General features: G+C 53.9%; 1 pseudogene; it reads left to right on the forward strand.

The window, feature by feature from the left end:
• LOC131586342 (uncharacterized) overlaps positions 1-12711 on the forward strand; it is a 448419-nt pseudogene extending 435708 nt beyond the window's left edge.
• Positions 12712-12948: the final 237 nt, after the last annotated feature.

Consider the following 12948-nt stretch of genomic DNA (forward strand, 5'->3'; position numbering starts at 1 on the left):
GGACCCCCAGTGCAAGAGTGACCCCCAGCAGCTGGGACAGAGAGGAACCCCTGAACACCAAAGTGGAGAGACCAGAGACGGGGAACTCCTGGGAGATATTTTCAGGGCTGAATCTTGGTGTTTGGGAGGTTTTTATGGACTCCAGATGCCCGGTGACTTCTGGAGATGGACTTGGGTAGAGGGACCTTCAAACTCAATGTGCTCATCCCCTGTTCGCCCCAAACCAGGATTTCCCATTCCCAAATCTTGGCTGGATGGAGAAGGAGGCTGCGAGGAAGAGGAAGATGCCCCAGGACACCCAGGCAGGTGAGGAGGAAGTCAGTGCCCCTTTCCCCCTCTCTCCTGCTCCATCTCCCAGCCCAGCCTGGCCCCCGGCTGCAGGACAACCCCGCTGCCGACGCCGTCCTGCCGGGGACGCACTGGGGGGATCTCCTTCTCCTTCCCTCTGGCACGGAGGCAAATCCCATCCTCTCCTTGTCCTTCCTCCCCCAGACAAGGAGCTGAGGATGGAGACCAGGGAGGACAAATCCCCACAGCAGAACCTCATGGAAGAGGCCATTGTGAGCAGCTCCATGGCTGAGGAATGTAATGGGGAGGAAAATCTGCAAAGATCCCGCAGGAGGAGGGGCTCCAAACCCATCCCAGGGTGCTGTGAGGAGGAAAGACCCACCCTGTGCCGGGAAGGCAGCCGGAGATCCAGCCAGGGCTGTGAGCTGGTGGTCCATGAGCAGCTTCAGGATGGGGAGAAGCCCTACAAGTGCTTGGAGTGTGGGAAGAGCTTCAGCCAGAGCAACAGCCTGATCTGCCACCAGATGATCCACACTGGGGAATGGGCCTACGAGTGTGGGGAATGCGGGAAGGGCTTCAGCTTCAACTCCCAGCTCATCATCCACCAGCGCATCCACACTGGGGAGAGGCCCTACGAGTGTCCTGAGTGTGGGAAGAGGTTTCACAGCAGCTCCACTCTCCTCAGGCACCAGCGGATTCACACGGATGAGAGGCCCTTCCACTGCCCCGACTGTGGGGAGGGCTTCAAGCGAAACTCCAACCTCATCAGGCACCAGCGCATTCACACTGGGGAGAGGCCCTATGAGTGTGGGGAATGTGGGAAGAGCTTCAGCCAGAAAGGTCCCACCTCACCATCCATCAGAGGATCCACACCAGGGAACAGCCTTATGAGTGAGGGGAATGTGGGATGACCTTCAGCCGGAGGTCCCAGCTGACCATCCACCAGATGATCCACACTGGGGAGAGGCCCTACGAGTGTCCCCAGTGTGGGAAAAGGTTTCAGACCAGCTCCACTCTCCTACAGCATCAGCCGATTCACACGGATGAGAGGCCCTTCCACTACCCCGACTGCAGGAGGGGTTTCAAGAACAACTCCCACCTCATCAGGCACCGGCGCATCCACACTGGGGAGAGGCCCTACGAGTGTCCCCAATGTGGGAAGAGCTTCAGTGAGAGCTGTCACTTGAGCAAACACCAACGGAGGCACCGGTAAGGGAAGCTCTGCAAATGCCCCAAAGTGCAGGATGAGCTTTCTCCACAGCTCCAGCCTCATCCCCCCTTGGAGGACCAACATAGGGCAGAGACCTGGTGATCCATGTTCCCTGTGATCCATGATGGGAAGACACCTGTCCCTTTTCTTGCCCGTGGCAATGACATGATTTGGGATCAAAGAACGTGAGAGTGTGATCATGGCCCATTATATTCAGTCCCACCTCAGGTCACTGCCAGGGGCAGGAAAAGGACTCCCTGTCTCTCACCAGAGGAGAAGAGTGTCCTTTCCTGGCAGGAGGAAATACGTGGCCAGGAAGAGCCGGTCGATGACATTTTAGTTTTCCCTGTAAATAGACTGTCTTATCTTTTCTGTTATCCAAATTGTTTCTGTACCTATTTGTTCCTTATCCCATTGCTGTTCTCAATAAATTGTTCTTATCCCAGCCTGGGATCTTTGCCTTTTCTGCTTTCCATGGCAGGTGGGAGGGAAGCGAGCGGCAGAGCTGTATTAGCAGGAGCAGGAAATTGGGGAATGCCATTCCTGAAGCCCAGCCCATGGAAACCGAGCATCCCAGCTGGTGCCAGGCCTGGTTGCCATGGCAGCAGCCTTGGGAGCGGGTCCCTGGCTGGGGGCTGTGGGAACCTCTTCCCTCTGGTGCCCAGGGACAGGAGTGGAGGGAGCGGCTGGAGCTGAGGCGGGCAGGTTTAGGCTGGATGTGAGGAAAAGGTTTTTCCCGCGAGGCTGCTGGGGCACTGAACAGGCTCCCCAGGGAAGGCTCCCAGCTCCAGGGCTGGCTGAGCTCCAGCAGCGTTTGGGCAGCGCTGCCAGGCCCAGGCTGGGATTGTTGGGGTGTCCTGTGCAGGGCCAGCAGTTGGACTGGAGGATCCCCATGGGTCCCTCCCAACTCAGCCAATTCTGTGGCTCTGTGATCCCATGAGCCTGGGAATGGGCCTGAAAATGGTTGCCATGGCAACGGACTCTGGCTCCAGGCATGAGCTGGTGTCCATGGCAACCACCCCTGGCATGGGGCCATAGCAACAGGGGCTGTGATGGTTGTCATGGAAACAGACCACAGCAGGGAGACAGCTCTGGCCAGGAGTAGCTCCTGAGCACAGCCCAGCAGGGCTGGGGCCCTGCCAGGGCAGCTCAGGGACACCAGCAGGCCCAGACAGAGCTCCCAGGGGCTCAGCACTGGCAGGGGCTGGGGGATGTCCCAGAGGGGGCTGTGTCACAGTGGCACCTCTGTGGCTGTGTCCTGGAGCCCCAGAGCACCTGTGATGTCAGAAAGGGGCTGTGTGACAGCTCCGAGTGGGTTGTGTGAGGTCACAGATGGGGCTGTGACATCACAGAGTTTGTTGTGTGACGTCACTGTGCAGCTACGGCATCATAGAGGGGACTGTGTGACATCACAGAGAAGGCTATGACATCATGACATGGCTGTATGACATCATAGCGCCATGTATGACATTGGCGGGCAGCAAAGAGCGGCGCCAATGGCGGGGCCGGAGGCGGCTCTGGGGGCGGGGCCGGGGCTGTGGGCGGGGCCGCAGCGGAGCAGCGCGATGGCTCCAGTGCTGGGCCCGGGGGCGCTCCCGGGGGGCGGCGAGAGGTGAGGGGGACCCCTGGCACCGGGACTCTTTTATCGCCCATTCCGGAGCGCCGAGGGGCCCCGAAACCCCCATTCCTGGGCGCCGCCATCCCACCGAACCCCCATTCCTGGCCGTGGGTCCCACCCTGCACCCCCTTATCCGGCACCAGGAACGCCTGCACCCCTTTCCCGGCCATCCCGCCTCTCGCAGCCTCAGAGCCCCTTCTCCTTGACCCATTTACCCCCCGGACCCCTATTCCTGCCTCTCCCAGCAGCCAGCCCCTCCTTTCCTCAGCACTGAGGACACCCGGGACCCCTATTCCCAGCCATCCCGGCTTTCCCTGCCCTGTCCTGGCAATGGGGACACCGGGGACCCTTGGAGCTCCATTTCCTGGGTACAGGAACGCCCTGAACTCCAGCCATGCCACATCTAGCCAGCCCCAGCCTCCCCTCTTGTCAGTCCTGGCATCCCCAAATGCCCTTCCCGGCTCTCCCCGTTCCCCCTTTCCTCCAGCCGTGACCCCTCCGATCCCAAATCTCCAAATGTCCCCCCAGTTCTCCTCTCCCTGCGTTCCCTGCACGCGGCGCTGTCGGAGCCCGGCCCGGGCTTCCCGCAGTCCATGTCCATGGGGTCCCTGGCTGGGATCCCCTTCCAGCACCGCCGCAGCGAGCGGGGCCGGGCGGAGCCGCAGCCGCCGGGGATGGCGGCCGGAACCGAGCCGGGATCTTGGGATAACCAGGGCTGGGATATTGGGATAGCCAGGGCTGGGATATTGGGATAACCAGAGCTGGGATATTGGGATAGCCAGAGCCGGGATATTGGGATAGCCAGAGCTGGGATATTGGGATAGCCAGGGCTGGGATATTGGGATAGCCAGAGCCGGGATATTGGGATAGCCAGAGCTGGGATATTGGGATAGCCAGGGCTGGGATATTGGGATAGCCAGGGCTGGGATACTGGGATAGCCAGAGCTGGGATATTGAGATAGCCAGGGCTGGAATATTGGGATAGCCAGAGACAAGATATTGGGATAGCCAGAGCTGGGATATTGGGATAGCCAGGGCTGGGATATTGGGATAGCCAGGGCTGGGATACTGGGATAGCCAGGGCTGGGATATTGAGATAGCCAGGGCTGGAATATTGAGATAGCCAGGGCTGGGATATTGGGATAGCCAGAGCTGGGATATTGGGATAGCCAGGGCTGGGATATTGGGATAGCCAGGGCTGGGATATTGGGATAACCAGAGCTAGGATATTGGGATAGCCAGGGCTGGAATCTTGGGATAGCCAGAGCTGGGATATTGGGATAGCCAGGGCTGGGATATTGGGATAGCCAGAGCTGGGATATTGGGATAGCCAGGGCTGGGATATTGGGATAGCCAGAGCTGGGATATTGGGATAGCCAGGGCTGGGATATTGGGATAGCCAGGGCTGGGATATTGGGATAGCCAGGGCTGGGATATTGGGATAACCAGAGCTAGGATATTGGGATAGCCAGGGCTGGAATCTTGGGATAGCCAGAGCTGGGATATTGGGATAGCCAGGGCTGGGATATTGGGATAGCCAGAGCTGGGATATTGGGATAGCCAGGGCTGGGATATTGGGATAGCCAGAGCTGGGATATTGGGATAGCCAGGGCTGGGATATTGGGATAGCCAGGGCTGGGATATTGGGATAGCCAGGGCTGGGATATTGGGATAGCCAGAGCCGGCACAAGGAGCGGCACCGGCACGGGGCCAGCGGGGAGCTGCAGATGCTGCAGCAGCGGCACAGCCAGAGCGGGGCTGAGCGGGGGGAGCCGGGCCTGGGGGATCTGTGGGGCTGCGATGGCAACTGTGGCACCGCCATGGGGATCCCTGAGATCCAGGCTGAGGGATTAACAAATTCCCTGGCTCACAGCTGCAGGGAATGTCTCCGGAAATATGTCAGATATGGGTGGGAGGCGCTGGAGTGTAAAGGTGGGGAGAGCAGAATTCCCATGGGAATATGGGAATGGGAATGTGGGATTTGGGAGGGCATAATTTGGGAACCTGGGAATGCCCACGGAAATTCCATGGATGGATCTCAGACATCCCATTCCCACGGGACCTCCATGGATGGATTCTACTGCTGTCCAATTCCCATGTGAACTCTGTGGATGGACCTCACTGCCATGCCATTCCCATAGAATTCCATGGGCAGATCTTCCCATCCCACTGCCATGGGAGCTCCAATCCGGTTCCCCCCCTAACCCCATCCTATGGATTGCCCTGTTTTTTGCCATCCCCACCCCCCACAAGACTCTTGGGGGTCCCACCATGACCCACCCAGCCCCCCCAAGCTTTTCCTGGGTCCCCCCTCATCCCCCCACAACGGGAATTCCTGGAAGTCCCCCCGTGTCCCCTCCCCCAGGACTTTGGGGGTCCCATCCGACCTGTCCGTCCACCCCCAGATTTCTTCCACAGCCCCCCTGTGATGGTGGAGGGTGGGGGCCGAGTGCTGGTGCCCCCCTGCCTGCAGCAGATCCAGCGGTGAGGGCAGTTCGGGAGGTCCCTCAGCATTTGGGGTCCCTGGGATTTGGGGTGACCCCCCGGGTCCCCCAGGATCTCCCTGAACACGCTGACGCTGCCCGTGCGCAGTGAGAAGGTTCAAACCCGGCACGGGGTCCCCAGCACTGCCACCCGCATTGCCCAGGTACCCCCAAACCTGCCGAGAACCCCCAAATCCCCCGGGACACCCCAACCTCCCCTGATCCCAAACACAGCCCTGGATGCTCCAAAAACTCCCCAAAACTGCAAAACCCCATACAGACATTGAGAAGGTTCATACCTGGCATGGGGTCCCCATCTCCATCACCAGCAGGTTCCCCAAAACAACCCACCCCTAAAAATGTCACTTAAAGCCATCATGATCCCCCTAAAAAGGGGTTTGTGGGGCTGCGGCCTCACAAACACCCTAAAATGGGGAGGAAAAAACACCCCTGTAGTGGTGGGATCCCCCCGAAATACCTCAGAAAGATAAAAACTCCTCTTGAGAGGGGCCTGAAGACCCTGAAAGGCCCTGGAAGAGGGACAAGATCCCCTCCTCTGCTGGGGCCTCCCCGAGCCGGGAACTCTCCCGTTCCTGCACTCGGGGGAGCCCCGAACGACGGCGGCTCCTGGGCTGAGCCCCCCTCAGCCGGGGCTGCGGGGGGAACTGGGGGGGCTGGGACGGGGCTTGGGGATCCTGGGGTGAACTGGGGGACCCTCAGTGCTCCCACCTCCCCCTGTTCCCCTGTCCCGCCCCGTTCCCATTGTTCCCCCAAACCTCCGCTGCCCCCAGCTCGGTTTGGGGGGGACCCAGCCCTTTCCCATCGTGTCCCGGCCCGGCCCCGCTCACCCGAGGGCTCCGAACCACGCCCAGGGACAGAGGAGGGACAGAGGAGGAGGAAGAGGAGGGACAGAGGAGGAGGAAGAGGAGGAGCAGGAGGAGGAAGAGCTGGAGCAGGCAGAGGAGGCTCCACGTGCGCTCCCCGCTCTCTGGATCTGCAGCTCCTTCGGGACCATCGCCCCCCATCCCGCAGGTGCCCGGGGAGGGGGAGCTCGCCCCAAATACCCCGGGGCTCCCTGGGTTTGGGGTTTTTGGGGGGGATGTTTGGGGATGGCAGGGCTCCAGAGCCGAGCCGCAGATGCCCCTCGGGGGGACCCCGGGGGTCCCCGGGAGGTGTTTTTGGGGGGTCCCGGTGGCGGCAGAGCCCCGGCAAAGGGGCCGGGGGGATGCGGGTCCCCCCGCGGTGGGGGTTGGGCTTCCCGGTGCCGGGCCCCCCGAGCTCTGCCGGGGCCGCGGGGGCGGGGGGACCCCGGTTTTGGGGAGCCCCGGGAGAGCCGCGGCTTCCCTGAGCGGGACCCCAGAGAGAGGAGAGCCCCAGAGCCGCAAAGCGGGGACCCCGAGAGGGGGGGACCCCTGGGATTGCCGGGACCCCGGCGGGGGGTGCTGGGGCTGGAGGGGCGGCACGGCCGGGAAAGGGGTTCGGGGCTCCCGGTGCCGGCAGTGGCTGCTCCCAGCATGAGCTTAGTTTCTCCCCCCGTGTGGTTTCAGTTTCCTCGGCAGCAGGATGAGCCCAGTCTCTCCCAATCATTCCCTATTAGGGTACAGCTTGTCTCCATTTTTCCCAAATGTTATCCCCATTTTCCCACAATTTTATCCCATTTATCTCAAATTTTCCCCGTTTTTATCCCATTTTTATCCCATTTTTTCCATTTTTCCTCATTTTATCCCGTTTTCATATATTTTTTCCCCATTATTATCCTATTTTTTTTATTTTTCCCTAATTTTCACCCATTTTTCTCTTTTTTTCCTCTATTTACTCCCTTTTAAACTCATTTTCCTTAATTTTTTTCTTAATTTTTCTGATTTTTTTCCTATTTTTTCTTGCATTTTTACTCAATTTTTTCTCCATGTTGTCCTAATTTTTCCCAATTTTTTTTCCCATTTTTAATCTATTTTTTCCCCATTTCCCCATTTTACCCTCTTTTTGCTCCATTTTTCCCCAGTTTGTTCCCCATCTTCTCTCCTGTTTTCCCCATTTTCTTCCATTTTTCTCCCACTTTCACTTCATTTTTACCATTTTTATTCCCATTTTCCCTTCATTTTTCTCCCAGTTTCCCTCATTTTTTCCCCCCATTTTTATCCTGGTTTTATCTCATTTTTCCATCATTTTATCCCCATCTTCCATTCCTTTCTCCCATTTTTCTCAATTTTTCCTCCATTTCCATCCCATTTGTCCTTATTTTTATCCCATTTTTTCTCTATTTTTTCCCATTTTGGCTCCAATTTCCCCCATTTTTACTCCATTTCCATCCTATTTTTCCCTATTTCCCCCTAATCTTCCCCATTTAATTATTCCAAAAAATTAATATTTTGGCAGGGAAAAATAGAAATTTTGGTGGGAAAAAACTGTGCTTTGGGGGCAAAACTCCATCAATTTGAATCACAGCTTTCCCATTATTTTTCCATGATTTTTCCATGATTTCTAGCCGGAAGGAGGAGTGGGATTCATCCAAACATTGTGGAAGCTGGAATAGGACCAGGCCATCAACCTTCCCAAAAATCTTGACCAGTTCATCCGCAATTCCACCTTTCCCCCCTCCCTGTATCCCAGGCCTGGAAATTCTTCTACGACCTCCCAGGTAGGCAATTCCCAAAATTCCACGGAAAAATGGGATGGGGGAATTTCATCCTGGTTTTTTCCTGATTTTCCCCATTATTTTCCCCAAATTTTTTCTCTTTTTCTTTTTTTTTTCTTAATTTTCCTGATTTTTCCCTCATTTTTTCCCTGATTTTTTCCCTGTTTTTCCCCCAGTTTTTTTCCTGATTTTTTTTCCTGATTTTTCCCTCTTCTTTTCCCAAAATTTTTTGTCTTTTCCCCAACTTTTTCTCAAATTTTTCCATAATTTTTCTGTTTTTTCCCATTTTTTTTCCTGATTTTTTCCCATTTTTTCTCCTGATTTTCCCCCAGTTTTTTTCAGTTTTTTTTCTGATTTTTTTTCCCTGATTTCTTCCAGGTTGTATTCCCTTTTTCTTATTTTCTTCTTCATTTTTCACATTTTTTTTCACATATTTTTCAAATTTTTTTTCCTGATTTTTCCCTCTGATTTGTCCAAATAGTTCCCTTTTTTGCCTATTTTTTCCTGATTTTTTTCCTGTTTCTTTCCTTGATATTTCCTAGTTTTTTCCCAATTTTTTTCCCAATTTTCCAAAGTTTTTTCCCCACTTTCTTTTCCTCATTTTTTTTTCTTTTTTTCCTTGATTTTTCCCATTTTTTTCCTAGTCTTCTTCCTCTTTCTTTTCCTGATTTTTCCCTGTTTTTTCCCAATTTTTTTCCTAAATTTTTTTCTTGCTTTTCCCCCACTTTTTCCTGATTTTTCCCTCTTCTTTTTGCAATTTCTTCCTGGTTATTCCCCATTTTTTTTTCACAATTTGTCCCTGATTTTTCCCTGTATTTCCTAATTTTTTTACTGATTTTTCCTGATTTTTTCCAGGTTTCTTCCCTCTCTTTTCTCGATTTTACCCAATTTTTTCTCAATATTTTTCCAGATATTCCCCATTTTTTCCTGATTTTTATTGATTTCTTTTATGATTTTTTTCATGATTTTTTTATTTTTCTGATTTTTTTTTTTTAATTTTTCCCATTATTTTCTTAAACTTTTCCTTGATTTTTGTGCTTTTTCCTGTTTTAATCCCATTTTTTTTCCTGATTTTTCCCTTTTCCTTTCCCTAATCTTTCTGGTTTTCCCCAATTCTTTCCTGATTTTTTTCATTATTTTTTTCTGATTTTTCCAGATTTTTTTATCGTTTTCCTGTTTGTTTCCCTGATTTTCTTTTTTTTTCCACATTTTTTCTCTGATTTTTTCCAAATTATTTTCCTTATTTTTTTGCAATTTTTTCTCAAATATTTCTGTTTTTTCCTTCATTTTTCCAATATTTTTCCAATATTTTTTCCTGATTTTTCCCAGGGTCTTTTTGGCTTCTTTTTCCTGATATTTTCCCTGATTTCTCACAATTTTTTTCATGTATTTCCCATTTTTTCCTGATTCTTCTCTCTTCCTATCCCAAATTTTTTCTAGCTTTTTCCCAATTTCTTCTCAAATTTCCCTAGTTTTTACCTGATTTTTCCTGTTTTTTTTCCTATTTCTTTCCAGATTTTATTCCTCTTTCTTTTCTGAATTTTCCCGAATTTTTCCAAGTTCTTTCCCAGTTTTTTTCCTGATTTGCCCAATATTCTTTCAAATTTTCCCTGGTTTTTCATGATTTCTCCTTCTTTTCCTATTTTTTCCTGATTTTTCCCCATTTTTTCTGATTTTCCCCAATTTTTTTCAAATTTTCCCATTTTTCCCAAATTTTTCCCAATTTTTTCCTGATTTTTCCCTGATGTTTTTGGATTTCACCCTGATATTTTTGTAGTTTTTCCCTGAATTTTCCCTTCCATTTTCCTTGAATTTATCCTGGGTTTTTTTTCCATTTTTTCCCCAATTTTCCAGTTTCCTTCACACTCCCAGTCTCATCCCAGTCACAATCTAATCCCAGTAACTCCCAGTCTGATCCTAGTCGCTTACAGTCTGATCCCAGTCACTCCCAGTATGAGGCCAGTGGCCCCCAGTTGCTCCCTGTCAGTTCCAGTATGACCCCAGTAGCCTCCAGTGTGATCCCTGGGACTCCCTGTCTCTCCCAGTATATCCCAGTCAGCCCCAGCACACTCCCAGTCATTCCCAGCTCCTCCCAGTTGCTTTCAGCGTGATTCCAGTTGCTCACAGCCACTCCCAGTCAATCCCAGTATGATTCCAGTCACCCTCAGTGGGATCCCAGTCTCAGCCAGCATGGACCCAGCTGCTCCCAGTATGATCCCAGTATGATGTCAGTACACAGCCAGTGCAATCTCAGCCACTGCCAGGATGATCCCAGTACAAACCAGTCCCTGCCAGTGCTGCCACTCCTGGCATCCCCCAGCCCTCTCTGTGTTCCCCCTCCCGCATCTCCCCAGAGGAGTCCCAAGGGCTGGCAGTCCCCAGCCAGGGTCCCCAGCCAGCCCCAGGTTGGATCTGCAGCCCCCAATTTTCCCAGTTTCCCTCTCCTTTTCCCCGGGCCGGGTTCCCCCCGTCCCCAGCGGGTGGGAGCAGCGGAGAGCCCCGCGCTGCCCATCCCGACCTGTCCCGGCTCCATCCCCGCTCCTGCCGTGGGCTGTGAGGGGTTTGGGAACGGGGCACCGAGGGTGTCACTGCTCCTGGGGGAGGAGGAGGAGGAGGGATGGAAGAGGAGAGATGAAGAAGGGGAGAGAGAAGGGACAGGAGTAGGAGAAGGAGGTGGGGTTAGGGAGGAAGAGGAGGAGGAAGGATGGAAGGGAAGGAGAGGGAGGAAGAGGAGGGACAAATGAGGATCAGGGAAGGGAGAAGGAACCACGAGGTCAAGCACTCCCTGAATTCACAGCCCCTCACTCGTGTGGGATCATCATCCCCCATCCCACAGGTGCCTGGGGAGGGGGAGCTCAGCCCAGATATCCTCGTGCATCCCTGGGTTGGGTTTTTTTGGGGGGGATGTTTGGAGAATGAAGAACTCCAAACCTGAGCAGCAAATGCCCTTTGGGGGGACCGTGGGGAGTCCCAGCATCCCTTATTGAGGAGATGGAAAAGGGGAGAACTTTTCAGATTCCTGACACTCCCAGCAGCCTGAGGAGGCCAGAGATCGAGTAGCCAGGGGACCCCCCGTACAAGTGTGACCGTGAGCAGCTGGAACAGGGGGGAACCCCTGAACATCAAAGGGGAGAGAGCAGAGATGGGGAACTCCTGGGAGGCATTTTCATGGCTGAATCTTGGTGTTTGGGAGGTTTTTATGGATGGCTGGTGACTTCTAGAGATGGACTTGGGCAGAACAAACCCCCTAACCCAATGTGCTTGTGAATTGTATTTTTCCCCAAACCAGGATTTCTCATTCCCAAATCTTGGCCAGATGGAGAAGGAGGCTGTGAGGAAGAGGAAGATGCCCCAGGACACCCAGGCAGGTGAGGAGGAAGTCAGTGCCCCTTTCCCCCTCTCTCCTGCTCCATCTCCCAGCCCAGCCTGGCCCCCGGCTGCAGGACAACCCCGCTGCCGACACCGTCCTGCTGGGGACGCACTGGGGGGATCTCCTTCCCCTTCCCTCTGGCACGGAGGCAAATCCCATCCTCTCCTTGTCCTTCCTCCCCCAGACAAGGAGCTGAGGATGGAGACCAGGGAGGACAAATCCCTGCAGCAGAACCTCATGGAAGAGGCCGTTTTGAGCAGCTCCACAGCGCAGGAATCCAATGGGGAGAAAAATCCCCGGAGATCCCGCAGGAGGAGGGGCTCCAAACCCATCCCAGGGTGCTCTGAGGAGGAAAGACCCACCCTGTGCCGGGAAGGCGGCCGGAGATCCAGCCAGGGCTCTGAGCTGGTGGTCCATGAGCAGCTTCAGGATGGGGAGAAGCCCTACAAGTGCTTGGAGTGTGGGAAGAGCTTCAGCCAGAGCAACCGCCTGATCTGCCACCAGATGATCCACACTGGGGAATGGCCCTACGAGTGTGGGGAATGTGGGAAGGGCTTCAGCTGCAACTCCAAACTCATCACCCACCAGCGCATCCACACTGGGGAGAGGCCCTACGAGTGTCCTGAGTGTGGGAAGAGGTTTCGGATCAGCTCCCATCTCCTCCAGCACCAGCGGATTCACATGGATGAGAGGCCCTTCCTCTGCCCCGACTGTGGGGAGGGCTTCAAGCAAAACTCCCACCTCATCACCCACCAGCGCATCCACACTGGGGAGAGGCCCTACGAGTGTGGGGAATGTGGGAAGAGCTTCAGCCAGAGGTCCCAGCTGACCATCCACCAGATGATCCACACTGGGGAGAAGCCCTACGAGTGTCCTGAGTGTGGGAAGAGGTTTCAGACCAGCTCCACTCTCCTCCTGCACCAGCGGATTCACACGGATGAGAGGCCCTTCCGCTGCCCCAAGTGCAGGAAGGGCTTCAAGCAAAACTCCAACCTCATCACCCACCGGCGCATCCACACTGGGGAGAGGCCTTACGAGTGTCCCCAGTGTGGGAAGAGCTTCACCCAGAGATCTAACTTGACCCAACACCAACAAAAGCACCACTAAGGGGAGCCCTGTGAGTGCCCCAAGTGCAGGAAGAGCTTCGTGCGCTGCCCCAGCTCCATCCTCCATCAGAGGACCCACGTTGGGCAGAGCCCTGATGACCCACGTTCCCAGTGATCTGCATTGGGAACACACTGGGCTGGTGGACATTCTGGTTTGGTTCTATCTTTTGCTTCATCTTCATCCCTTTAAAACAGACAAAATTAGAATAAAAGTCTAGAAATTCATGAAAGGTATCTA

This window comes from Poecile atricapillus, chromosome 19 (assembly GCF_030490865.1).
Source record: "Poecile atricapillus isolate bPoeAtr1 chromosome 19, bPoeAtr1.hap1, whole genome shotgun sequence".
Lineage (NCBI taxonomy): Eukaryota > Metazoa > Chordata > Aves > Passeriformes > Paridae > Poecile > Poecile atricapillus.